Source organism: Heptranchias perlo, chromosome 31, assembly GCF_035084215.1.
Source record: "Heptranchias perlo isolate sHepPer1 chromosome 31, sHepPer1.hap1, whole genome shotgun sequence".
In the NCBI taxonomy this organism is placed as follows: domain Eukaryota; kingdom Metazoa; phylum Chordata; class Chondrichthyes; order Hexanchiformes; family Hexanchidae; genus Heptranchias; species Heptranchias perlo.
Window position 1 is genome coordinate 9744862 of NC_090355.1, and position 21258 is coordinate 9766119.

The window sequence follows — 21258 nt, forward strand, 5'->3', positions numbered from 1 at the left end:
TAGAATCATAGAATCATTGAAGTTACAACATGGAAACAGGCCCTTCGGCCCAACATGTCCATGTCGCCCAGTTTATACCACTAAGCTAGTCCCAATTGCCTGCACTTGGCCCATATCCCTCGATACCCATCTTACCCATGTAACTGTCCAAATGCTTTTTAAAAGACAAAATTGTACCCGCCTCTACTACTGCCTCTGGCAGCTCGTTCCAGACACTCACCACCCTTTGAGTGAAAAAATTGCCCCTCTGGATCCTTTTGTATCTCTCCCCTCTCACCTTAAATCTGTGCCCCCTCGTTATAGACTCCCCTACCTTTGGGAAAAGATTTTGACTATCGACCTTATCTATGCCCCTCATTATTTTATAGACTTCTATAAGATCACCCCTTAACCTCCTACTCTCCAGGGAATAAAGTCCCAGTCTGTCTAACCTCTCCCTGTAAGTCAAACCATCAAGTCCCGGTAGCATCCTAGTAAATCTTTTCTGCACTCTTTCTAGTTTAATAATATCCTTTCTATAATAGGGTGACCAGAACTGTACACAGTACTCCAAGTGTGGCCTCACCAATGCCCTGTACAACTTCAACAAGACATCCCAACTCCTGCATTCAATGTTCTGACCAATGAAACCAAGCATGCTGAATGCCTTCTTCACCACCCTATCCACCTGTGACTCCACTTTCAAGGAGCTATGAATCTGTACTCCTAGATCTCTTTGTTCTATAACTCTCCCCAACGCCCTACCATTAACGGAGTAGGTCCTGGCCCGATTCGATCTACCAAAATGCATCACCTCACATTTATCTAAATTAAACTCCATCTGCCATTCATCGGCCCACTGGCCCAATTTATCAAGATCCCGTTGCAATCCTAGATAACCTTCTTCACTGTCCACAATGCCACCAATCTTGGTGTCATCTGCAAACTTACTAACCATGCTTCCTAAATTCTCATCCAAATCATTAATATAAATAACAAATAACAGCGGACCCAGCACCGATCCCTGAGGCACACCGCTGGACACAGGCATCCAGTTTGAAAAACAACCCTCGACAACCACCCTCTGTCTTCTGTCGTCAAGCCAATTTTGTATCCAATTGGCTACCTCACCTTGGATCCCATGAGATTTAACCTTATGTAACAACCTACCATGCGGTACCTTGTCAAATGCTTTGCTGAAGTCCATGTAGACCACGTCTACTGCACAGCCCTCATCTATCTTCTTGGTTACCCCTTCAAAAAACTCAATCAAATTCGTGAGACATGATTTTCCTCTCACAAAACCATGCTGACTGTTCCTAATTAGTCCCTGCCTCTCCAAATGCCTGTAGATTCTGTCCCTCAGAATACCCTCTAACAACTTACCCACTACAGATGTCAGGCTCACTGGTCTGTAGTTCCCAGGCTTTTCCCTGCCGCCCTTCTTAAACAAAGGCACAACATTTGCTACCCTCCAATCTTCAGGCACCTCACCTGTAGCGGTGGATGATTCAAATATCTCTGCTAGGGGACCCGCAATTTCCTCCCTAACCTCCCATAACGTCCTGGGATACATTTCATCAGGTCCCGGAGATTTATCTACCTTGATGCGCGTTAAGACTTCCAGCACCTCCCTCTCTGTAATATGTACACTCCTCAAGACATCACTATTTATTTCCCCAAGTTCCCTAACATCCATGCCTTTCTCAACCGTAAATACCGATGTGAAATATTCATTCAGGATCTCACCCATCTCTTGTGGTTCCGCACATAGATGACCTTGTTGATCCTTAAGAGGCCCTACTCTCTCCCTAGTTACCCTTTTGCCCTTTATGTATTTGTAGAAGCTCTTTGGATTCACCTTTGCCTGATCTGCCAAAGCAATCTCATATCCCCTTTTTGCCCTCCTGATTTCTCTCTTAACTCTACTCCGGCAATCTCTATACTCTTCAAGGGATCCACTTGATCCCAGCTGCCTATGCATGTCATATGCCTCCTTCTTCTTTTTGACTAGTGCCTCAATCTCCCGAGTCATCCAAGGTTCCCTACTTCTACCAGCCTTGCCCTTCACTTTATAAGGAATGTGCTTACACTGAACCCTGGTTAACACACTTTTGAAAGCCTCCCACTTACCAGACGTCCCTTTGCCTGCCAACAGACTCTCCCAATCAACTTCTTGTTACTTTAAAGGAACATTTTAAAGGCAGCACGTGGGAGTTCCAATATGCCCCACACTGTGAGTGTGAATGAGAGAGGAGCAAGATAAGGGATATGCAAGATGCTTAAGTCTGGATTAATTATGTCAATTATTTTCTTGTAAAGAAAAATTAACTATTGGAACAGTCCCAGGTTCCAAAATTATCAACTGTGCACACCACCCAGCTTAGTTTATTAAAACAGAGTCACACTGTATATTAAAAGTTTATGGACTATAAATCATAATATAATTATTCTTCACACTACTCCCAATATAACTGCAAACAGCAGTAATCAGTGTTTAACAGTCAGCACGGACACTGCAATTACTGTTGCGTGCCTTGTAAAAGTTGTGCACAGCCACCATTTTGTATGTACAAAAACAAGAATTTTAATGGTGAATCAGTTGAATATTACACCAAAGATTAACTCTGAAAGCACGTGGTCCCCTCAGGAAATCTAACGGCTGAGTTTTTCCTTATAGAACTAACCTTTATTGTGCAATAATTATACTCCAATGCCATGAGTGCGTCCACATCTGAGTCATTGAAAATTGTATGTTGAATGTTGATCAGAAATAGTCCAGCTGTATCCACGATACAAAGGCTGCAACTAACATACTATTGTGTATTAAGCATCTGCTTCAGTGTGCCGAGAGTTTTAAAAACATCAAAGTTTTAAATTGGACTAGGGTCCATTTGACCACAATCAGTCACAAGACTCCAAAGGGTGCACTTAACTTCCTGACGGATATTCATTCCCAAACTTAACCCAGTGCACCCAGGTTGAATTAACTATTATAGTTTCTTTAAAAATAGACCAAAATGAATGAAAAGCAGGACTACTTTTAAATCTCCCAAGATTTTGGGGGGCACAATATTAAGTTAGAATTAACCATTCCAAGGCATAAACTTTATTAAATTGTTTCTTAACGTAGGTTTTCTTAGATATCATGGGGTAGAGTTTCCGCCTTGGGCGCAATCGGGAAATTGCACCCAAAATACGCTTGAAATTGCACTGGTTAGGTTACAGTTCAAGTTTCCGCTAAAATTCATTTGCATAATCACAATCGTAAAATCTTCCATTTTTTTATTCGTTCATGGGATGTGGGCGTCATTGGCGAGGCCAGCATTTATTGCCCATCCGTATTCGCCCTTGAGAAGGTGGTGATGAGCCGCCTTCTTGAACCGCTGCAGTCCGTGTGGTGAAGGTTCTCCCACAGTGCTGTTAGGAAGGGATTTCCAGGATTTTGGCCCAGCGACGATGAAGGAACGGCCAATATATTTCCAAGTCGGGATGGTGTGTGACTTGGAGGGGAACGGGCAGGTGGTGTTGTTCCCGTGTGCCTGCTGCCCTTGTCCTTCTAGGTGGTAGAGGTCGCGGGTTTGGGAGGTGCTGTCGAAGAAGCCTTGGCGAGTTGCTGCAGTGCATCCTGTGGATGAACCAGCGTAATCGGGCAGCGTAATAGAACGTAATCGTTACTTTTTAATGGAAAGAAAAAAATAAAGCATTCCTTGATGTATTTAAGAGTGGTAACCTAGTGCAGTTTTATTAAATCAAAAGCAAAATACTGTGGATGCTGGAAATCTGAAATAAAAACAGAAAATGCTGGAAATACTCAGCAAGTGAGGCAGCATCTGTGGAGAAAGAAACAGAGTTAAGGTCCTGTTTTTATTGCAGTTTTATTAATATGACTGAAAATGGGTTTATCAGCAAAATAAGCATTTTTAATAAGGTTGTCCAGTTGTCCACCTGTGAGTAACCTGATTTAAATTCACTAAAAATAACTTTTTTTTAAAAAGTCTATACTGAACCATTTACTAGTTTCATTGGTGTGCACTAGTTAGTTTCTTAGTAAATCGTAAATCAAATATTTTTTGATTTGATAAAGTTTTTAAAATGTGCCGACTGGTGCCTATGCGCCTAAGAAAATGAATGTGCTGGTTGGGGAAGGCTCTTCAAATTGCAATCAATGGAAATTCTCAATATCGACCTGGGGTCGAGGCCGGTTTTGTGGACGGGGCCTGATCCGGGCAAATTGAATCTTGAACCAGGGTAAAAGATCACGGAAAACATGAACGGAAGTGATTTTTGGTGTAACTCACCTGCGTTTAAAATTGCACGATCTTTTGCGCTGCTTCGGCTGATTCCACTCGGATTATGCTGATGTAACTCGCGGAAACTCGACCGCCAACTGTATTCACGTTCTCCGATAAATAATGCAGCAACTTTGGTTATCCTAATTATACTCAACTTTACCACTGGTTTACACTACCTCAGATCAGCTCATCATTCCACAGATTTGGTATCAGTGGGTGGAAGTTCCATAATGGGTCTTTGGACTTAACAGAAACACCTTGTCTTGTTACATGTACGGAAAATGTAAACATAATCGTCAAACAGACAGGTCAGAACTACACAAGGCTACAGCCAGTACCAGTCTTGGAGATGTGGGCCGTCTAGTTGACATTCTACAGATATTCTACAGATACAGATATCAGCAGATTTTGCAAAAACTGTCTTTTAACCACAAAATGGAGTCCTGAACATGAAATGGATTCTTTAATTCAACCTTTCCGGAGCATTTCTAACAGCCATCTGTCACTGATTAAACACTTCCAGAAATTACCTCAGGATGGCCTTGAATTTTCCAGATAATTTTGGCGTAATTACGCCATAAGAGCAGCGTTGTGCCGTTTTTTTCCTGAGGAAATCCAGGCGTAACTTATTTATGCCGGTCTTATACCGAAACATTGTTACGTGAGAAGGTCCCTGGTCGTTTGCGCCACTTCTGAGATACGTCCGCCAAAACTCTTTGCTACTTATTTACATAGCTTTGTGCAAAAGATGAGCACACATGAGTTTCCTGGATTAACACGAATAATACACTGGCGTAGATTTACGCCCAAAACGTTAGGCGCAGCATGGCTCAAAGTTACCGGTTATCAGCATAATGGAGGTTTTTGAAGTTTGATAGTGATTTTCTTTGTGATTTTCTTTCTTGAATTTTCCTTATTGAGACTTGCACTGTGTTTAACCAAAGTGTTGTCAGTTTTCATGCACCTGAAATTCTTTGGACCTTCGCACATGTTCAGAAGGACTAAGCAGCTGGAATGGCCTTCACAATGGGCATAATTCTGTTCTGGAATTCTAACAATGGAAGAGGAGCAGCAGAGGCGAGAGGCTCCGAGAGTGGGCAGCCATGGCAGAAGGGTGAAGTCACTAGGACAGCAACACAGCGTCCACTCAAAAGTGAAACTACATCTGGTAGGGATGTTAAACTCAAAAGGTATTTCTGAATAATTCCAACTTTACAGTAGCTTTTTGACATTAGCGTTGGATACTGCTCAAAACAGACACCACGGTGAAGTTACAAGTCAATCTTTGTTACTTGACATAGCAATGGAGCTGATGTCTTTTCAGTTGCATGTGTAGAGATGAAAGGCTGAACCAGAAATAAGTTCCTCTCCAGGTGACCTGCTGGTAAAATGCTGAGATCTCAACTGGACAACCCAGATCGCATCTTGTCAGATCCTAAATGATGTGGTATTGCTCTATTTCACACTACACTCATGCACATTTCCTGATTTTACAAAAAAAGAAATCCACTAAACAGCAATACAACTTGCAGTATGTCTTTATTTTCTATGGGGAATACACCATTTTAAAAATAACTTAGAAAGCACTTTATAAGAGGTTTAGAAACCTACCTACTTCTATGACCAAGCTTTTGGTCATCTGTCCTAATATCTCCTTGGGTGGCTCAGTGTTAAATTTTGTCTGGTAACACTCCTGCAAAGCTCCTTTGGACATTTTACTATGTTAAATGTGCTATATAAATCCAAGTTGTTGTTTACAATCTATAGTTTTAACATAAATGGGTAACAATTGTTTCATGTCAGATTTTACATTCCAATGTCGGCAAATGAACTGGTTTGGAATTTCACCGTAAGTTCCCATCATCAAGATCGGCACAGAAACCGTTGTAAATTTCAGCGCAATTTCTGCATGACTGCGATCTAGGAAATTTGGGGCCATTATTTTTCTGAGATAAAGTGCCCAGAGTGTGGTGCTTCTTTGAAATAGAAACCCAAGAACATCAAAAGAGCTTAAGTTGTTATCAGATCGATATACAAAAAATATTACCTTTTACAGAGTTTCTGGTATTTTCCACTCAACAGCAAATCATTCATATTTCATTCACCCACAGCAGCTGTATCAATCTTTATGCAAATATGATGAACTATTAAGTGAGAGAACCAGAGGACATAGATTTAAGGTGATTGGCAAAAGAACCAAAGGTGACATGAGGAAAAACTTTTTTACACAGGGAGTGGTTAGGATCTGGAATGCACTGCCCGAGAGGATGGTGGAGGCAGATTCAATCGTGGTCTTCAAAAGAGAACTGGATAAGGACTTGAAAGGAAAAAAAATTGCAGGACTAATATGGGGGAGTGGGACTCGCTGGATTGCTTTTGCATTGAGCTGGCGTCGACTCGATGGGCCGAATGGCCTCCTTCTTTGCTGTAATCTTTCTATGACTCTATGATTCTATAACTGTGTGACAGTGGGGATCTTTTATATATAAAGTAAAAAGCAAAATACTGAAATCTGCAACAAAAACAGAACAGGTCAGTCAGCATCTGTGGAGAGAATAGAAAATTTACATTTCAGGTGTATACCCTTTATCAAAACCCGAAAAATAGGAGACAGACAGGCATATTAGAAAAGCCAAACAAACAGAGAGGAGACATCAGTGGAATGGCGTAACAGATGATCGCAGTTAAGTAATAGACGATTGGAAGAAATAAAAGACATGAGAGAAATGAAGGATCTCTGTGCGTTGCGAAGGAAGTGAGAGGTCTGATGAAAATGGTGGCGATGGAAAGCCTGGGAGTTAGGTCTGAAAGTAAAACCAGTTTGAAAATGAGAATATAGCTGAAATCTGAAATCACTGAATGCAATGGGGGTGAAATCAGTCTTGGACTGTGGCACAAAACGGGCGTGAGTGAATAGGCAACCCATTGACTTGAATGGAAAAGAAAATCGGGCGGAGCATAAACAGGCTGCCAATTTGCTATCGCTTGCTTTGCGTACCGCCCAAGCGGTAATTTAACCTCCAGTGTTCTTTATATAATGAGGCACAATCTTTTCCTGGTAATTGTCAATCATGAGTCCCCACTGGTGATTGAGTGGTGACTCAGACATTCTGCTCATTGTGCTCCAGCTTCCCTTCATAAAGACACAGTAAAAGAACAACTTTCAGGATTGGTCCAAATTATAAAGGATTATGCTGCTGAATACCATATCCTTGAATTGAAAACTTTTCTTCAAACGTACCACAAAGTTTGTTACAATAAACTGCCACTGTGATTCTTGCTTTACTTATAATGAACTGCTTTGATAAAATAAGAATGTTACATGTGTAAGAAACCAATTAATTGGATCGCAAATTAATGAGGTACAACAAAAGAGTAATTTAACTGCACCCATAATTTCAAAGATCTGAATTAATTGAATTTTAAATGGAATTTTAATTGTCTATTTGACAATGACAAAAATATACCCGTAGCAATCTGAATGATATTATGAAGTAGCTTCATTAATGAGGAGGATGATATTGCTTTGATAAACTATAGGATCAGATGAAATATTTAATATCGAGGATTTCATGCCTGAACAAACTTGTCCATATTTGAGCAGTGCAGAGTTGATGTGACACGGGTGATGTTTATTTATTCAGCATATGCAGACTCGGCATATAATTCCAGCCATAGTCATCACCAGCATGCAAAGCATATAGGCCATCAGATGGTTTAGTTAGTGGGCATGATTCAACGATGTGGGACATGGCTTGTTTTTGTCTGCAAGGACATTCATTGTCATCACATCGGTGAAGATTTGAGGCGTACTGTCCCTGTTCAGATCGAAAGTGGTTGAGAAGCACCCAACTATGACATGGTTGAATCCTAATTGACAGTCTGTAGGGTCGGAGATGACATGGTGATTTATAGGAGAATCAGCTGTCCATTCATCACGCCAGTGAGCTGGTAAGGAACATTCAAAGGAATCAGGAAAGGCTGACCACATTAGTGTCTCAGAGAGAGCCGCACTGCTGGTGGATAGAACAAATCAGAATGAACTGGCAATATGATTTTGCCATAAAGTCTATTTACCAATTTTGTTACTGCATCTGAACGCTGAAGATGTGGAGGAGTTGTGTTACAGAGGACTGGTAACTACCATGGGAGGGAAGTAGGGCACAATCTGCCTGACACGAGGCACACAGTAGCATGCAGTTGAGTATCCACCAGCTTAGTGTGCGTTAAGTTAGCCCAAACGGGAGCGCAATATTCCGCAACTGAACAGCAGAGTGCGAGAGCAGATGAGCGTAAATTGGAGGCCGAGCTGGCAAGTTTGGTGATTGGGTTATTTCTGGTTTTGACTTTCCCAGCAGTTTTTAGCAGATGGTTTTTGTAGGTTTGTGACCGGTCCTTGGTGACGCCCAAGTAAACAGGGTGAGCATTGTGTTTAAGAAGTTGACCATTTGGGATGATAGTGAGTTCACTTGAGGCACCAGCATTATGCAAGTGAAAGATGGAGGACACAGTCTTTGTGGTACTTGGTTGAAGATGCCATTTTAGGCAGTACTCCGCCATAAGTTTCATATCATCAGTGAATGTAGTTTCCAGTGTGGAAAAATCACTAGCTTGAGTAACAAAAACACTGTCATCAGCATAGATCATTACAAGCTTGTTGACCAAAGTTCTTGAAAAATGCAAGGCATATGTTGAAGCTAGCTGCGGTACCAGGTTTTAAATGTTGCAGCAGAGCCAAGTTCCGATGGTGTGAAGGCTGGTGAGGGGTCCTGGTTCAAGGCATTCTGATGAAAGCGCTGCAGTTCATCACTTCTTTTCATTCAAAGACTTTGTTGTTGGGAGCTCTGGTCACTTTTCATAGGTGACTGGCAACGGCATTGAATGACGGAGTTGCCATTGAGCAGCACCCAGGTGACGGCTGAGGGTCTCGCCTTTCCGACTCGAGCCTGTAAAATCTATCTCTTGAGTTTGACTCTTCCCAACAGACTTGACGAGCAGTATCAAGTGATTCAAGCAGGTGGCCTGCAATGTCTGAGTTTCCTTGTACAGTTTCAAAATTTGTCCAGGCACGGCGTGTACAAGGAGTGAAAGCCACGTGAGATTGTGGATTTTGCAGCTTTGTAGAGAGTGCCACAAAACCATTTTTAAGCTTCCTCGCTGGGGCTGTTACTTCCTGGGATAGTAACAATGATTCGTTCAGTCTCTGTCAACCAATTCCAATTAGCTTTCCTGAAATTTCATCGGGGTTTCCTTGCTCTTTTGATGAGTGGTAGTCACAGGCCGACATGGGTAAATGATAGTTGGTGTTGACTGTGTGGAATGTAATGAAGGGCATTGCATGATGCTGGTTGTGGGTGACTGTTGATTGATATGACCAAGCAGACATGAGGGCGGTAGTCTTGACCCCATTTCACTGAGCACTGTTTAGAGTTGTGGATCAGGGCAAGGTCACTACTGGATGCCCAACTTTGTAACTGATCACCTTCTTCATTGGATTATGAGTAACCCCATTCTGCATGGTGGCTATTAAAATCACCAACGTAGGTAGCTGGGTGAGATGGGAGTAGGTTGTTCCCCAGGTTTGACTTGTTCATAATCTTGAAACTACCAATCCGAATGACATCACAGAGATTTAGGATGTGAGTTGCGACGAAGATGTTATTATGGATGTAGTTGCTCTGCTATTCTTTGCACGGTGCGTGACGTACCAAGCCCAATTCATCGACAGCGAACCGACCGGCTTCATCTGTTGCAGTGTGAATTTCTTCAAGGCAAATTATGTCAACCTTGAGGCGGATAGCGGTAAGGATTGAATGTTTCGCTGCTGACGTTAAGTTGTAGGATTCGCAGTACTGGGACTCTGGCCTGAAAGCCATGTGTTTGGTTCGACAAGTCGTCATTGCCGTTATTAGTGAATTGACTGGGATCTGAAGATTCCCTGATTCGGTTCACTTCCAGTCACATCATCCGTTTCACCGATAAATCAATTACTGACAGCGGGGGGGGGGGGGGGGAGCGCTGAGAACACTGCATTGCTCCCATCCCCGGTGATTTAAAGGTATCTGCTCCTACTTCCAAAGAATATGTAATTGAGAATCCCATCATGAATAAATAATGGCACCCCATTGTTTCTCTGCTTTGAGGAAGAGGCTAATGAGGGTGGGATGTTTAAAATCATTATATATGCACATTTATTACGAATCATTGTGCTATGTTCACTAAAATTAAGTTTCTGTAATATTGAACTGCATGGAAAGAGTTGAATTCCCATGCCAAATTGAACCAAAGGTCAGATTCCATGCTAGCTTGAAAATATGGGAGATTGGTCTTGGGTGGTGATAGTGCAAAATGAGCGATAGTGAGTCGGCAGCCTGCTTTAAAAGAAAAGTTAGTTCTCTTCCCTTCCTGAGATGTGAAGCAAGTCGAACAGAGAAGCAGGAAGTTGCAGATATACTCTAACCTTGGATCAGGTGTCATTTTGCAAGCAAGCAATGTGCAACAAAAGGTTCTAAACAATTTGTGCCATACAGTTTCTTGGGCTACTTGCACTCTGTGTATGTAAAAGGTTAATGCAGGAGAGAAAAATGTCCCAAAGATCGTCTTTTCTTTTCCTAAATGGCAATCACAGAAGTAACGTGAGAGAACAACTGAGTGTGAGGATTGAAAAGTAAGATGATTAAATCTGCTTGCGGAATTCTTGATGGGGAGTTTACTTTCCTGTCAGTGACCCATATGGCTCATAAATTACTTTAATAATCAAACTTAAATCACGTTATCAAGATGAAATGGATCAGGACTCAGGTGCTGGTTTGTTTAACAAGGCTCTTTCCACTACATAGATTCTAATCTCTCTGTTCATCGGAGCCTCGGTTGCGAAATTAATTTGTTGGATCACTTGGTATGGAATTTATGAAATAAAAGGATTTTGGATTGCTCGTTCAATATTAGAAGCACTCAGTGAACAAAAAAAATAGTGCTGGGAAAGGTGATTGCTCTCCAGAACGTCAAAGGGGAAATCACACCCCGTATTTCAAGACTTAGTGAAATTAGTGCCTTCTGTGAAGGGTCCAAAATATTAATCGTTTATCTACATAACAGGAGGAACTGACTGCCAATTAATTCATTGCAAAGCACTTTGAGACATCTCTGAGAGACGTGATGAAGCGCTACATGAACGGATTTATGGTTTTTTAGTTTCATAAAGGCCAATAAGTATTTATTATTGATATTTTTCTTTGATTTTGTCTCTTATTTTCTTGAGGCATGGGAATACTAAGCTCACCTTTCAGTCTGACTGAGTTTTTCATAACTGAAAAAAGTGAACAATTGGCTTGAAAACTTTATATAGCAAAATGCAGTTCCAAAGACCTTTTCTTCCTTTTGGTTCTCAGCCATTTTAACATAGTTTCAAGTAATGAGTGATGATCAAAATCGTCAAGTGTAATCGTGGTGGGAGTAACAACACTCTGGCATATCAACTGCGTGGCCATCATTCATGTGTCGGCCTTGACAATTGATGTTGGCAGGCTGATTGACTGCAGGGGCAGCACAGTCAAGCATGATCCTGTTGTCACTCAATGCCCACCTGGGCATTTTCCAGCAGGAGGCACACGGATTCCCCCCCTCCCCGTAACCGAGGAACGCTGAGGTGACTTTTAATAGCTGTACTGACAGCCCACTGAAGTCAACAAACTCAAAACCGACCAAAGGTCAAACTTGGGATCACCTTGATCTGTTTGGAGCGGCTCCTCACTGAACCACCATGGAGACTCTTGAGCAATTTATAACACTGAGGTTTAATTAACAGCCGTAACATTCGTGGGCTTTAAAATACTAACACTTCTAATTTTACGTTTGGTGGCTATTGTGTTCTGGTTCAGTTCTTGTGCTGTCCAGGACAGTCAGTCAGGGCATAGATTGTTATATTTAATGATCGCAGTGTAATCACTTCCAGTTTATAGTAAAATCATCTAAAATTGTTTACCAGGGAGTTTTATGTCCAATCTATTATGTGCTGCGATTTACTATCCTATTTGCATACTAATTAGAATGAGTCAAGGTCAACCTCCAAAATGCAGTGGTTACTAATGGCAGACTATTACTGACACGTAAGTGCGCATCTTACACATCTCTCAGCCAGATAGAGACAGGGCTTGGGTTAAAGCAATGAATTAGGATCGTGAAATGCAACAATTGGAACTATGTACAGATCATTACCTTTTAACGGAGCACTATCAAAATTGTCCAGTTTGAAAACAATAAAAGTGCAGCCAGTGATGAGTGGAATTCATTGAGCAACTGTAGCTGTCTTTCTTCAAGGGGAAAAAAAGGTGTTGCTGTTAGCAGTGGGACATTTTGTTCACCTTTGGACTGGGTGGGGTAAATTTTTAACTTACTGACTGGGTGTAAACCTGATGTTTCAGCTCGGTTTCCCATTTATAGAAGCTACCTGGTTTTCATTAACGGGTAGCTGATCCACAAAGCCAGTTTTACATCTGGGCGGTAAATTGAAAATCTACTCCCGGGTTAGTAATGAATATTTTCCAACTTAAATCTCCTTTACCGACTTACTCTTCCTGGCTGCACCATCCATTTTTGAGGAGGTAGCAACTATTATTTTTAAAAAGTGGGTGGGAGGGGGGTGGTTGACTTGGAAACAGCTGGAAAGTCTATTTTTTTTTAAAGCCAATCAAGAGTATGATCGCTGTTGTTCCCATCTCTTTCCCATGCCAGAGGTGAGGCTGCCAGTTAATTATTATACTTGGTAGCTCCCAGACATATTTACCAAACTTTAAAAAAAAAACTAGTGAAAGTTCAACAGTTTCAAAAAAGCTGAAAGTATCCCAAAAAAGATGACATCTCAGAAACAAACTTAAATAAATGCCTTGATGCTGAATTCCACAGGGTTCTCCTGACCTGCCGTAGCTTCAGTAAATGGCCGTTCTTACCGGTTCACGTCGTATTCTCTGGCAGTTCTGCTGATCTCCTGCTGGAGGACCTCCCCATGGGGAAATTCCGTGCGCTGATGTCTGGTGGAGACAAAGAGTTAGACTGAACGCATAGCAGGACGTGGGCTTCTCATAAGTTTGAAGTATAACCAACATTTGATTACTTATGTTGCAGACGGGGGGGGGGGGGAGTAAAAACTAAGGTAAGAAAGATTTGCTTTTATATAGCACCTTTCACAACCTCGGAATGTCCCAAAGTCACAGCCAATGAAATAATTTTAGAAGTGTAGTCATTGTTGTAATGCAGGGAAACATGGCAACCAATTTGCTCAGAGCAAGGCCATACAAACAGCAATGAGACAATGACCAGATACTCTGTTTTGGTGATGTTGGTTAAGGGATCAATATTGGCCAGGACACCGGGAGAACTCTCCTGCTCTAACATAAGAACATAAGAAATAGGAGCAGAAGTAGGCCATGCGGCCCCTCGAGCCTGCTCCGCCATTCAATCAGATCATGGCTGATTTTCGACCTTGACTCCACTTTCCCGCCCGATCCCCATATCCCTTGATTCCTTAGAATCCAAAAATCTATCTCTCAGTCTTGAACATATTCAATGACTTAGCATCCACAGTGCTCTGGGGTAAAGAATTCCAAAGATTCACAACCCTCTGCGTGAAGAGATTCCTCCTCATCTCAATCTTAAATGACCGCCCCCTTATCCTGAGACTATGCCCCCTAGTTCTAGACTCTCCAGCCAGGGAAAACAACCTCTCAGCATCTACCCTGTTAAGCCCCTCAGAATCTTGTATATTTCAATGAGATCACCTCTCACCTGCTCTTCTTCGAATAGCGACACAGGCTATTTTACGTCCACCTGAGAAAGCAGATGAGGCCTCAGTTTAACATCTCATCTGAAAGGCAGCACCTCTGACAGTGCAGCACTCCCTCAGTACTCCACTGAAAAGCTTCGACTTTATGCTCAAGTCTCTGGAGTGGGACAAAGGAGCACAAAAACAGCAGGTGCAGCTTTGGGAATTTAAAAATTACTAAAGGGGGATGTGAGCGCAGAAGAGGAGACTTAGTTTTGTAGTGGGATCTGGGATCTCCATTCATTCCCCCCACCAAAAAAAAATCTTTCAACATTGATACATTTTGCAGTATTTTGGAGCCTTTTGTAATTTGCCTTTTAAGCTCAAAGCAGATTTTCCTGACAGGAAAATTAAAGTTGTTGTGATTTAAATACAACTTCAAAGGGTCCAGTTCCTTATTATTGTGAATCTCACTCCAGATACATTTACAAACTGAAACCTTGTATGACACTCACCTCTGGTAATCCCAGCTGACCGTGCATCCTACATTCACGAGAGAAAACTCATTTACTATCCCATCTGTTCATCTCACTACCCCCATGGCAATCCAGAAGCAATTGTGAGCTTGAGTGTGGAAAATTTTAAATAAATTAATTTTCATTTTTCAGTAGCTTTGGGAGGGATAAGGATGAATCAGTATTGAAACACTACCTCAGAACTGAGTTCTGATGAAGGATCACAGCTGAACATGAGTGTGCTCGTCCTCTTTTAGATACTTATCAATTTTTGTTGCACCTCAAGCACTTGTCATTTTTAAAATCTTGTGGCGCCAGGCGAGAAATTGCGCTCGACGATATTGATGGGTGAATGCTTAACACACACTCGCATCACATTCCACCATCCGCCATCTTAACGAAGCGGCCGCCTACTTAAAATCAATGAGGTAACATCACCTTTAAAATTGCAGACCAGCTGGATTGGCTCAAGTCTGGGGGATTCAATTGTCTTATATGATTATTAATGCCACTTCTCTCATACGCCTAACATTTCTTTGTAGATACTGACCACTTTGAAAGTCACGCCACCTAACCAAACACTCCAAAGCTAAGTGCAAACCAGCCAAAAGTCTGCAGCACATATCACAGTAGCACACTGTCGTAAATTTGGGAATCGGTGTATTATTAAAAAATTAAGTAATGCTATTACCACTCCGACTGGACTCTGTTTTATTTACAAACTCTGGTAACTGCATAAGTGCTATGAAAGGCAGGTTCTAATACAGCCAGTTAATGCATTCATAAATAAGATCATGTTCAATATTGCAAAAAAGTGGTTGCAACCAATCTTGCGGAACCTTCGTATAAGTAAACCAACCAGGCAGGCCCCAGAAAATCGGGTTTTAAGGGCTGCGGTGGCAGTTAATTTGTTACGTATAACTTCTTTGGCGTCGAACACTAAATAATCCCATAAATGTGGCTCAAATACAATCAGCTTATCTTAAAGATTTTCTGCCTCAAGTTCATGTGCAAACAACAGCAATGGGAGAAAGTGGCACCTTTCTTGTGGCAAGCTCCAATCCCACCTTCTATCTAATCTGATTTTTTGACTAATGAACACCAATCCCCATGATACAAGTCATTTTTCTTATGAAACGCATGGGCTGAAATGTTGTCAATTTAACGTGCATAATATGTCAAAATAAATACACTTCTAGTATGGTATGCAAAATTTAAAATGAGAGGTTTCAAACCCTGACCCACTCCCAGTTAATAAAGACACATTAAAATTACCAAACACAGCTTCTACTGACATGATTCTTCAAAGGAAAGACATCACATCACTGTTCTACCTGTAATAATTGAAAATTCATGTAGGCCTGGCGATTACTGAATGAATTTACATGTTAAACATTGATGCTCAAAGTGCTTGCTTACAAATGTCGACAAAGGTTGATTAATATGTAAATTACCTTGTCTTTGAGCTATTTAGCAGATTAACGAGTGTTGTTTGCCTATCCATTTGTGGTAAGTCTCCAGAAGAATGAATGAACACAGATTTTTAGAAGTTTTAAAAATGAATTTTCTTTCATAAGATTAAATGAAAATTGATATTTGAATCTGTTAATTGCCTCATTAATATGCACTCACTACCTCATCATTTTAGCACAATCTTTTACGTGCCATTGTAACAAATGTTCCTTGCAAATTGGAGATGGATCCATTGAAACATTAAGGAAGATCAAGCATTTAGATGGTTGAATAGTAAGTTGTCAAATGCTTAGTGGAGTGAAACGTGGTGGACAAAAAATATTTTAATATTCCAGTTGCTATTTCAAAGGCCTGCAAGGAATATTTTTTCTTAAAATCTGACAGGTCAGATACATAATCATTTCATCCTCGAGACATCCAGCAACTTTCACAATTATTCCGTTGGTGTATTTTGCATGCTCCAGTCTGATGATATTCTATTTTATTTAACCTGAGTTTTGGCCTTTACAGTGGAGTTCCAATATTTAGTGACACAGAAAGTCACACCTTTTTAAGGAACTTGAGGAACTCCTTAAATCCGCTGGATAATGAGAGTTCAATTCAATAATGAAATGAAACATTCCATAACAATCTTTTTAGTTGGGAATTAACCACTCTGCAGAGTGATGCCAGCTCCAAGAACAATATCCGTTTTGGTGTGTTCACCAGTTTAAAATTAAGGGTAAGAGGAAACTTGGTTCGACTTCCACGATGTGATGAGCAGGTAAAATAATGAGGGGCATAGATAAGGTCGATAGTCAAAATCTTTTCCCAAAGGTAGGAGAGTCTATAACGAGGGGGCATAGATTTAAGGTGAGAGGGGAGAGATACAAAAGGGTCCAGAGGGGCAATTTTTTCACTCAAAGGGTGGTGAGTGTCTGGAACGAGCTGCCAGAGGCAGTAGTAGAGGCGGGTACAATTTTGTCTTTTAAAAAGCATTTGGACAGTTACATGGGTAAGATGGGTATAGAGGGATATGGGCCAAGTGCAGGCAATTGGGACTAGCTTAGTGGTATAAACTGGGTGACATGGACATGTTGGGCCGAAGGGCCTGTTTCCATGTTGTAAACTTCTATGATTCTATTCTATGATTCTATGAACATCACAATCTGTTGTTTGTGCCCTGAGGAAGTCACTCTTCCAAATTAATAAATCCCCAGCAAATCCATAAAAGTCCAGCTTTGCCACTATCAAATGATCTGAACCTTTTCTTTCACCAATTTCTTCTGAAGATGTTCTTTCATTGCTGAGTTAAGGTCCCATGAGTGGCAGTCACCTCTCAAATTGCCGTTGTTCACGTGAGAGTCTTGACAGTGAGTCCAGATCTACTTCAGCCTTGAATCCTGTCATAAGATTCAGTACAATTGACCACTCCATTCTCCAATGTTTCTCCTCTGTCCCACTCTCTGAAACTACCTTCCTAAACACCCACACCTCTCCGTTTCTCTCTCCACCTTTAAAAACCATCTCGAAATCTGTTTGATCAAATTTTCAGTCATCTTTCCCAATCTCTCCTTTTCTCTTGGTAGTCCATTTCTTTGAGAGCTCGAGCAGAGAGCACAGCAGAATGAGTTGGGGTAGCAGTGAGGACTTTTAAAAGAGGAATTTATTGGGAGTGGGAATTAGGTGCCGAGGGGACGGGAGTGCTGAGTAAATTAATTGAAGATCAAAAGCAGTGTTCAATTATTTACTCTTCCTTTAACACTTAACTATATGGTAGATTATGGGGCTACGAAACTTATAAAATGGAAATGAATAAAGAGGCAAGGGCAAAAACATAACTAACAGCTTTAAGTAAGTAATTAAAAAGTAATTAAATAAAAACTGTTATCAATTAGAGAAAGAAATGGGACAATTAAACTAAATTGAGCAATAAAAAGTACCTAAAAGAAATAAAATTAAATCCATCTGACAAACAAAATTTAGTATTCATGACAAATCAGTTGGCTATAGAAATAAATAAATAAGTAAATGCTGTACAATAAATAAAAATAAATAAAGTACAGATAATGGCAGCACAGGTAATGTGTGGGGACTGCAGAATGTGAGAACTTGTGGACACTGAAACTGCCCTGGATGAACCTGTGGGTAATGTTTATCTCTTCAGTCACTCCGGCTCAGAGTCATTGAGCTGGATTGCGAGTTAGACACACTCCAACATATAAAGAAGTTAGGAGGCACGGTAAGTTGTGTAGATGGGAGCAGAAAGTTCCAAATGGACACAGTCTAAGTGAGTGTGGCAGATAGGGTTCAATGTGTGAGCTCATCCACTTTCGATCCAAGAAAGACAAATCAGAATATTTTCTTAATGGCACAGATTAAGAACTGTGGAGGAACAAAGAGATTTAGGTATCCAGGTACACAAATCACTGAAAGCTAGTGCACAGGTATAAAAAGTAATCAAAAAGGCTTAAGGAATGTTGACCTTTATCTCGATGGGGCTGGAAGCCCTGGTCAGACTCCATCTGAAGTATTGCATTCAGTTCTAGGCATCGCCCCTCAGGAAGAATATATTGGCCTTGGAGGAGGTACAGCGCAAATTCACCAAAATGATACCAGGGCATAAAAGGTTAAATTATAAGAGCAGGTTGCATAAACTTGGCTTGTATTCCCTTCTGTTTAGAAGGTTGAGGAATGCTCTAATTGAGGTCTTTAAAATGATGAAGGGATTTGATAGGGTAGATACTGAGAAACTATTTCCTCTGGTGGGGGAATCCAGAATAAGGGGGCACAATCTTCAAATTAGAGCTAGGCCGTTCAGGAGTGAAATCAGGAAGCACTTTTTCATACAAAAGGTAGTGGAAATGTTGAATTCCCTCCCCCAAAAGGCTATGGAGCTAAAACAATTGAAATTTTTAAGACAGAGGTCGATAGATTTTGGTCTGGCAAAGGTATCAAGGGATATAGATCAAAGGTGGGTAAATGGAGTTGAGGTACAGATCAGCCGTGATATAATTGAATGAGGGAATAGGCTTGAGGGGCTGAATGGCTTATTGCTGTTGTTGTGTTATTATGCCTCTTTGCGAAGTGCCTTGAGATGGTTCTCTCTGTCAAAGGCGCCATTTATATACAAGTTCTTGTTGAATGTTTCACTCTGTGTTGGTGAGGGTTGGGGCATTACATATGATGGAACCCGAGATCTTTGCTGAACAAACCCACTGAGCTGTAGGGGGGAGGAGAGGAGAGGGGATGTGTTCTAAATAGGTGGAGAGGCTCAGCTCTGACAACACACCACACATCAAGACAATCAGATTTTTTCAGCATTTTGAGATTGAGAGCATGACATGTTGAGAAGTTTGAAAAGCCAAATTTGGAAATTGTGGCAATTGAGATGCTGTAGCATGTTCTTGAGTTATAATGGTTTTCATGAGGACAATTCTGGTCCATAGTTAACAACTACTGTTGGCAGCTATATCTGCTGCTTCCCCTTCACCTTGGAAGAGGCTGGGTATTCTGCGGCGAGTGACTCACCTCCTGACTCCCTAAAGCCTTTCCACCATCTACAAGGCACAAGTCAGGAGTGCGATGAAATACTCTCCACTTGTCTGGATGAGTACAGCTCCAACAACACTTAAGAAGCTCGACACCATCCAGGACAAAGCAGCCCGCTTGTTTGGCACCCCATCCACCACCCTAAACATTCACTCCCTTCACCACCGGCATACCGTGGCTGCAGTGTGTACCATCTACAGGATGCACTGCAGCAACTTGTCAATACTTCTTCAACAGCACCTCCCAAGCCCGTGACCTCTACCACCTAGAAGGACGAGGGCAGCAGGCACATGGGAACAACACCACCTGCACGTTCCCCCTCCATCTCGACTTGGAAATATATCGCCGTTCCTTCATCGTCGCTGGGTCAAAATCCTGGAACTCCCTGCCCACCAGCACTGTGGGAGAACCTTCACCACACGGACCGCAGCAGTTCAAGAAGGCGGCTCACCACCACCTTCCCAAGGCAATTATGGATGTGCAATGAATGCTGGCCTCGCCAGCGATGCCCACATCCCATGAACAAATAAGAAAAAAGATACCAGTTGGCAGGTGATTGGTTGAAATAATTGATCAGGAAAGAACAGTTACTTCCTCAGATGTGACTTTAATAACCTGAGTTCCTAGGGGACCCTTGGCCTAATAAGATTAAATTAACGTGGGAAATTTGAAGGAGAGAAGAGATAGAAGATAATGGACTTCAGTTTGAAGCTTAGTGGGCAAAATAACACCAGCAACAGCACACTGAAGAAAGGACGGTATCTGTACAAAAGTCCAGAGTGTGAGAAAATTTACAACCACAAAAATGCACTGTTGTCTGAATTGAGACCTTGTTTCAGTGTTCCCTGAGGTAATTAAATCACAAAACTGCTTGCTCAGTAAGAATTTCTGTATTCTACAAAATCCACGCAGACGTTTCCATTAAATCATTATATCGATTAAGGGATGTGTGTACTCTGTCACTGAGGTGTATAGTCTGCTCTTACATGACGACAGCAGAAGGGAGTCTTGAGAATTGTAAAGATCGTGACATGGATGAGAGAATGGCACAGACAGCTCCTGCGAAGCCAGGAGAGTGGAAATGGAGGTCAGAGCACAGTTGAAGCTGAAGAGAGGAAGTTAACTTAAGATTCAGTCCAGCAAAGTAAAAATCTTTGGCTTGAAATCTGTTTTCTGTGACTTGGCCACTGACTTCCATTCAGGTTGAAATCATCTTTTAATGGAAAACTGGAGAGTGCCTGTTTCTGAGCCACAGGTTCCCACAATTTTGTGAATTAATTACGGAGAGCAATTGACTGACTGCTTTTTGTTAAAATATGAATTTCTTACCATAAATATACCGTGCCGCCTAGATTCAACTGAGTACTTGTACTGGAGACAAAATGGAAATAAGATGGAGACTCAACAGGGTTAAATTTTAACATCCCGGTGGAAACTCTGCGGGGGGGAGGTCAAAACACGTGTGGGAAACTCAGAAAAAATTTATGTGCGTTGTCTCAATCGATCGCGACTCAATTGAAGATCGTTAATGTGACTTCCGGGTTTTGTGTCTCCAAGCTGCGCAGCGGGCGTACTGTACACCGAATGACGTGCTGGGAAGTGGAGTATTTACAGGGCCATTGCAACTATGCATTTTGAGGGCGGAAGGAGGAATTTAAAGAGATGGAGCTACAATGAACGAGGCCAGCACCCCGGTTGACTGACT

At 41.5% G+C, this 21258-nt stretch overlaps 1 protein-coding gene and 1 long non-coding RNA gene across 10 annotated transcripts in view; one reads left to right on the forward strand and one right to left on the reverse strand.

The window, feature by feature from the left end:
- The window catches only part of LOC137300493 (uncharacterized), an 82319-nt gene extending 80034 nt beyond the window's left edge, over positions 1 to 2285 (reverse strand). Inside the window, exon 1 of one of the 2 annotated variants that reach the window (XR_010958113.1) lies at positions 2113 to 2285. This is a non-coding gene — a long non-coding RNA (uncharacterized lncRNA). The remainder of the gene's footprint in view (positions 1 to 2112) is intronic. The other variant, XR_010958114.1, reaches the window with a different exon arrangement.
- Positions 1 to 21258, forward strand: part of LOC137300492 (uncharacterized) — a 418621-nt gene that overhangs the window by 186536 nt on the left and 210827 nt on the right. The window lies entirely within an intron of this gene.